Source organism: Austrofundulus limnaeus, unplaced genomic scaffold, assembly GCF_001266775.1.
Source record: "Austrofundulus limnaeus strain Quisiro unplaced genomic scaffold, Austrofundulus_limnaeus-1.0 Scaffold31, whole genome shotgun sequence".
Lineage (NCBI taxonomy): Eukaryota > Metazoa > Chordata > Actinopteri > Cyprinodontiformes > Rivulidae > Austrofundulus > Austrofundulus limnaeus.
In genome coordinates, this window is record NW_013952433.1 from 846,383 (window position 1) to 852,778 (window position 6,396).

The window sequence follows — 6,396 nt, forward strand, 5'->3', positions numbered from 1 at the left end:
ATATATATATATATAAGGGTCACACACTAATATTTCATTGGACCTCCTTTAGCTTTGATTACGGCACACATTCTCTGTGCCATTGTGTCGATAAGCTTCTGCAATGTCACAAGATTTATTTCCATCCAGTGTCGCATTAATTTTTCACCAAGATCTTACATTGATGATGGTAGAGTCTGACCTTCTCCAGCACATCCCAATCTCAATAGACTCTGTGGAGCCAATCCATGTGTGAAAATGATGTCTCATGCTCCCTGGACCACTCGTTCACAATTTGAGCCAGATGAGTCCTGGCATTGTCATCTTGGAATATGCCCGTGCCATCAGGGAAGAAAAAAAAATCTATTGATTGAATAACCTGGTCATTCAGCATATTCAGGTAGTCAGCTGACCTCATTCTTTGAGCTCATGTTGCTGAACCTAGACCTGACCAACTGCAGCAACCCTACATCAGAGCACTTAGTTAAATCCAGGTGACCACTTTTTTTTTGTTGGCCGGGCAGTGTATGTACTAACCTCTTCATTGTGCTGTTGTTTTGTTGCAGGAAAAAGATGACAAAAAAGTGGAATGTTTGAGCTAGAATGAGAAACTAAGCGTGCATGAAAGAATGCGATGAGAGCTCATAAAGCAGAAAATCGGAACATGTTACCCAGCACGCAATATGGTTTGTTTTAGTTTAAAACATTAAGAAGACTGTTTGCATTTGCATACCCGGAGTGAAGTGTTGCATATTTAATGTCTGCTCCTGACACCTCATATTTAATTGGAGAATAGCACAGTGGAGCAAGACCTAAAGGACAAGACCTTTTCAGGATTATGTTCATTTTTTTTCTAGCGGTAGAAAAAAAATGCCTCTGCAGTCATGTGCATTTTGTAGACAACATTTTGTCTGATCATTGCAGTTTTGTCTGATCACTGACTTTTGCACACACTTTATGAGGATCTTATACCAATAATTCTTTTGATGAACATTCTTTGATTTCATTAATTATTATTTATTCCCTTTTTTTTTGTACAAATGGGAAATTTCTCATAGATGAACTGACTTCTTGCAGGGATCTGCAGCACCAAAACCACAGACTCATTCTCCCTGCAGGTGATGCCACAGTTTGTGGTGGCAGAGAAGTAAAAGTCATCACCACAGATTTTCAGTTGGTGCAAACCCAACAGGAGAGAAGAGGATTGTGATAAAAGGGCACCCCCCCCTGAACCCCCGCCTGCTCCCACTGCTGTTTGCAGGTGCACTGTTAGTGGGACACCAACAGTAACAGGCAGGTGATGAGGCTAAGAAAGAGCAAATTAACACGAGCGAACAGGGGCCTGCCTCCGGTTGAAACAGCTGTTCATAGTTTAGTACTTTTTGTTCCCTTGAAACGAAAGACTAAATATTTTAATACGTATTTTCCCTCATTTCTCCAACAAAATTGACTCAGTTTTATAAACATTTAAAAACAGAAAACTGAAACGCATCTTACAAATTATAATGGAATGTATACACGATARCATAAAGGCTCACAATTGTGTAAAATAACTTTTTTAAGCAACACAGACAGATTTGGATATGAATAGTATAATTTTCATGAATGGCCCAAAATGGGATAGTTTTCCAAAAAGCACAGCAGCTAAATTCCCTACCACAGAGAAACACTACAATTTGGCTTTTTATAATACTCCATTTAACACCCAGATTCAACAAACCACACCACAATATAGTCAGTTAGGCTCAATGCACTGCCAAGCACACAGCAGCTGGGGTACACACAGCTAAAAATCACACAGAGAACATTTCACACTAACATCAAAGTCACTGTTGGCTTGACCAGATGGATAATTCAGGAGAACAATGATAATAAGTGGAGCATGATGCTTTTGATGACACACAGAAACTAAATGTGTTCGCTTAGGACACGAGACATGACGTCACTCTGTCAGCAGTAGATGAGGGACAGTAATAAATGTATGTCGTGGGCAGACGGAAAAGAAAATGACAGAAGATTGACTTTAACTCAACTTCTGTTAGCTGATATATGTTTAATCCTACTACCGATCCCTGGTTGACACCGATAATACCACAACATAAGAATAACATGGTGTGCAAAGTTGCGATGAGCTCATCACAWTGAMSAGCATTCTGRCTGTTTTATTTATTGAGTGGCTCAWAGAGTATGAATTTGTAACATTTACCGGGACAAATGGAAAATTACTCAGTGTACATTTGTCCAATCCCCAAGCCTGGTGATCATAAAATGTAAAAAGCCCACTTTAGAGGCTCCACTTGTTTTGTCCCACAATAAATTATTATTTTTTTATTTCTGCCAGCGATTCTCCTCATATATTATTCAAATGTTTTAAGCTAAAACAATAATCCCCCAAAAAATAAAATACAGTTTCAAATGAATGTGTTGCGTGAAAAAAAACATGCTAATGAAATCAAAAATTACAGCAGAAGCAAAAATAAAAACATGAAAAGTTATGAGTAGCTCATTATAAATATGCAGTTTATGCTAGTCTGCAAAGAAAGGCACAGTATGTTTTATTTTTTATTTCAATATATAGGTTGTCAAATATTTGAGTTAAAAATCTAATACAACCCAAAATGCATTTAAGTACAAGTGAGACTAAAAACAACAAATTAATGCTAATGTTGCACAGGTATTTAATAGCTGCTAAATCTTTGAGTCTATGAGGAATAAATTAGCATCAATACAAAGCAGGCAGCACTTAAACGAAAAATAAAAGTTCCCCTATGGTGATATTCATCAATGCATTTTTAAAATGTACTCCTCCCCACAATGACCCTATGATTTGTTTGTTTTTGTGAGGGATTACAACCTGAAATGTAACGCAGTCCTGTGTGGTCATGAGAACAACAGCATGTGGGACAAAACGCTGTTTGAATACGGTAGCATAGAGAACGAAAGAAATTTCGCTTCAGACATGTTTTTTTGCAACCTTAAACAATTAGTTACGTTTTTATCCAGAATTAATTACTTTTGCTGTCCATTTTTCTTGTGCATTTTGGTCCCTACCTTAACGATTATAACATAAGGAATTTCTCTGGTGAAGAACACATGTCCTATTTCTGTGCTTCACAACATATTTTTTCTCAAAGCCTATTTTTCTTACTTCCAGTCCGTCGCTACACCCCAGCTTTTCACGTCCGTCGCCCCACCTCCCCAAAAGACGCATTCAACATTTGTCTCTTTATCAAAGTAATAAAAGAATAAAATGAATAGCTGCAAACATTTATTAAAAAAATTAATAAATTAGTCAACAAACTGTAAGTTTATATTCTCATAACCTTTGAGTAGACGTGGTTGCCCCCCCCCCCCCCCCAAGTTGGGAACCACTATTCTATTCTATTCTATTCTATTCTATTCTATTCACAGCCGAAATGTCAAAATATAACAATAACTCTTGCTACAGCACATCAGTTCTTTGTTGTATTACATGGTTACAATAGTGTTTCTATTGAAACTCTGTAAAAGAGTTAGCCTTTTAGATCTAATCACAGTTTTTTTGTTTTGTTTTTTTTTTTAAATCTGACCAAACGCATTTCTAAACTCAAATTTAAACCTTCCAAAGATATTTTCATAATGTGGTGGCATTTCATTGTTGAAGCGGTTTTCACAAGTTGGTGTTCATGTRGCGTTGTCACGTTAAATTTTTTCTCCATCCTGCCTGCTTTACATGGTTTTGAGTTGTTTTCTTGTAAGTAAGGTTATGATGTGTTAAATTTGTAGAGAGTGCAATTATCCTGTGACACTTATTGTCCAATCCCTTTAATTAACCCATTGTGACATGATTCCTCTATGGGTTGTATTGAACAACTGCACAAACACCTTGTGGGGTCGTATAAATTAGACAGTTTGTTGATTTTAACCAGGTCTGTTGTGCTCACTAATCTGGTTAAAGATGCTCATGCAGCATGTAGAAAATACATTTTTGACTTCATCTTCATACTACAAAATAAATAAATAAATAAAAAAAAAATAAAAAAAATCTGCTTTTAAGGAGCTGATTTGTTTACAGCCTTTAGCTCCAGCTTACATTAGTAAACACACTTCTTTCATGCTGCGGTGCCACTTGTCCCCAGTGGGGCACATTTTATGGCTGATGATAATTTTAATAGTTCCCAAGATGATGTTTCACATGTATGATGATGATATCACAAGAGATAAAAAAAAAAAGAATATTTCTTTGGGAATATCTTCTTAGCATTTACTCAAATAATCAAATAATAAAAAAATATAAAAAAAATAAATAAACGGCTTTGCTTTGTGCAGAGTGAGACAGATCACTATGAGGTACAAATTGTTCTGCGGAGTGCGCAGCCAGTCAAAGCATATCACATCACTTGTAATATTCTAGCCAGGGAAGTTTTCTCCTGCCCTATTTAAGATATGAGGAAAGAATTGGTGTCATTAATATTTTATTATTTTGCCCTTGCTCAATATGTCTCCATGAAATGCCAGCACCCAGGGTATAATCAGCGAAGGGAGTGGGAATTACGTGCAGTTTCCCTCTGGCAGGAATGCTGGTATATTTCTCTTCCTGCGGGGGTCACTGTTACCACATCTGAGGCAATGAGCCTCATCCAATGGTCCCACTGCACTAATGAGTTATGGTGGTGGCTGCACACAGACCACCAAATTTCCGCAACAGCGAGCACACACCCCAGACACACGGTCTGAACGCACACATAGACCATCCATATAAATGTACAAACACACATACTTGCAGCAGTTTGAAATGACAGAGAGGAGAAAGCTTTATGGACTGAGAGCACAAGAGACTTTGAAAACATAATTTCAGCTTTGCTTTCACTTGTTAAGCAAACAGAGCAAGCAACTGGTCAAAAATAGCTGTAATTTTTTTGTACATTTCAGACATTTATTGCTGGGTTTTGCATTGTGGCCGTAATGGACCTTTCAAACTTGCTATCAGACATTTTGACAAAGGATCTGTGGGGGCTTTCATTCATGAAGCCAGAAGTTCTGACTGATGTTTGAATCGGAACGTTTAGTATATTTCAGAAATGACGTTTGAGTAATGAAAAAAAAATTCATATTGAAGCACTTTATACTAAGAAACAAAGGAATGAAAACAAACTCAGAAAACTAAAGTATACTTTTGGAAGTTACCCCTGCTGTTCCTCTGTGGCAGACACTGACTTTGCCAAGGCTGAGGACGGCGCCACCTGTCAGGGCTTGTCTTGCACCTCCAGACGCAACCTTCTGTGGCTGAGACTGGATTTTGAGGCGATCAGTGGGATTTCACAGGGACAAACAGACCACCGCTGTGAATGTCCATGAATGTCAGCAACAACTGAGTTTGGTTATATTGGCTCCTCATTGTGCTTTTACCTGCATGGATGATGGTAATAGCAGCAGCACTGCACTGACTGCAGAAATCAACAAAAGAAGAAGGGTTCAGGTTATTTTCAACCTCAAATCTTAATCAATATYCATATTTTTAATATGATTCATAATATAATCTTTCTACGTAATTTTATATTTTATATTACATTATATTAATGTGACCTCTATGTGGACAAAGTCTGGACTTGAATGTAGATCAAAGGAAATTAGCTGACAGTGTTGCAGATGCATATTACATAAGCTTTTCTTGACCTTGCAGCAATGCATGATTGTATCTTTCAGAGCAAGTGCTCTTCATTTCAAGGGTAAGAGGCAAATCCCTAAACTGTGAGTGCATCTGTTATAGCCTTTTTTAAAGATGTATTTATGAACATTTTGTCCTTATTCCATGCTCTTTACATTTTTTGCTGCTGCTAACAGAAATTTAAAATAATCAAAAAGTACCATTTAACAATTTGCAAAATTCCTTCTATGAGCATCATAAGTCTGTACACATATCATAAGATTTGATTGAACATTTTTTTAATTAACTAGGTGGCCAGAGCCATGACGTTCACAAATGTTAAAATTGCACACAAAAATACACAAAATTGTCAGGGACTGCTACAGACTTAGAAAACACGGTTCAAAGTTGGATTAGAAAGTCAGTGAATGAAACAGAAAAGCAACTGATGTTTCACTGTAAAGCCATGCTGCAGAACAAGATTCAAAGGCATCAAGAGATCAAACCCAACTTTGCAGGAGTAGTTAGATTTCTTTGAAGTGGGGTTGTATGAGGTACATATTCATAATCAGTTTATCAGCCAGCAGCATGTGGCCTGAGTTGGTAGAAAAGCACAAAAAACACACATGTAATGACAGGAAGGAGCCTTAGCTTTATACRATTTTGATTGTGGAAATGAAAACTGCTCACCTAAAAAGCAAAAATGTAAATTTACAGTGAATGTAAGATGGGATGATTACTACATTTCTAGTGGAAAATACACTTAATGTACCTAACAGCCTGACAGCTTT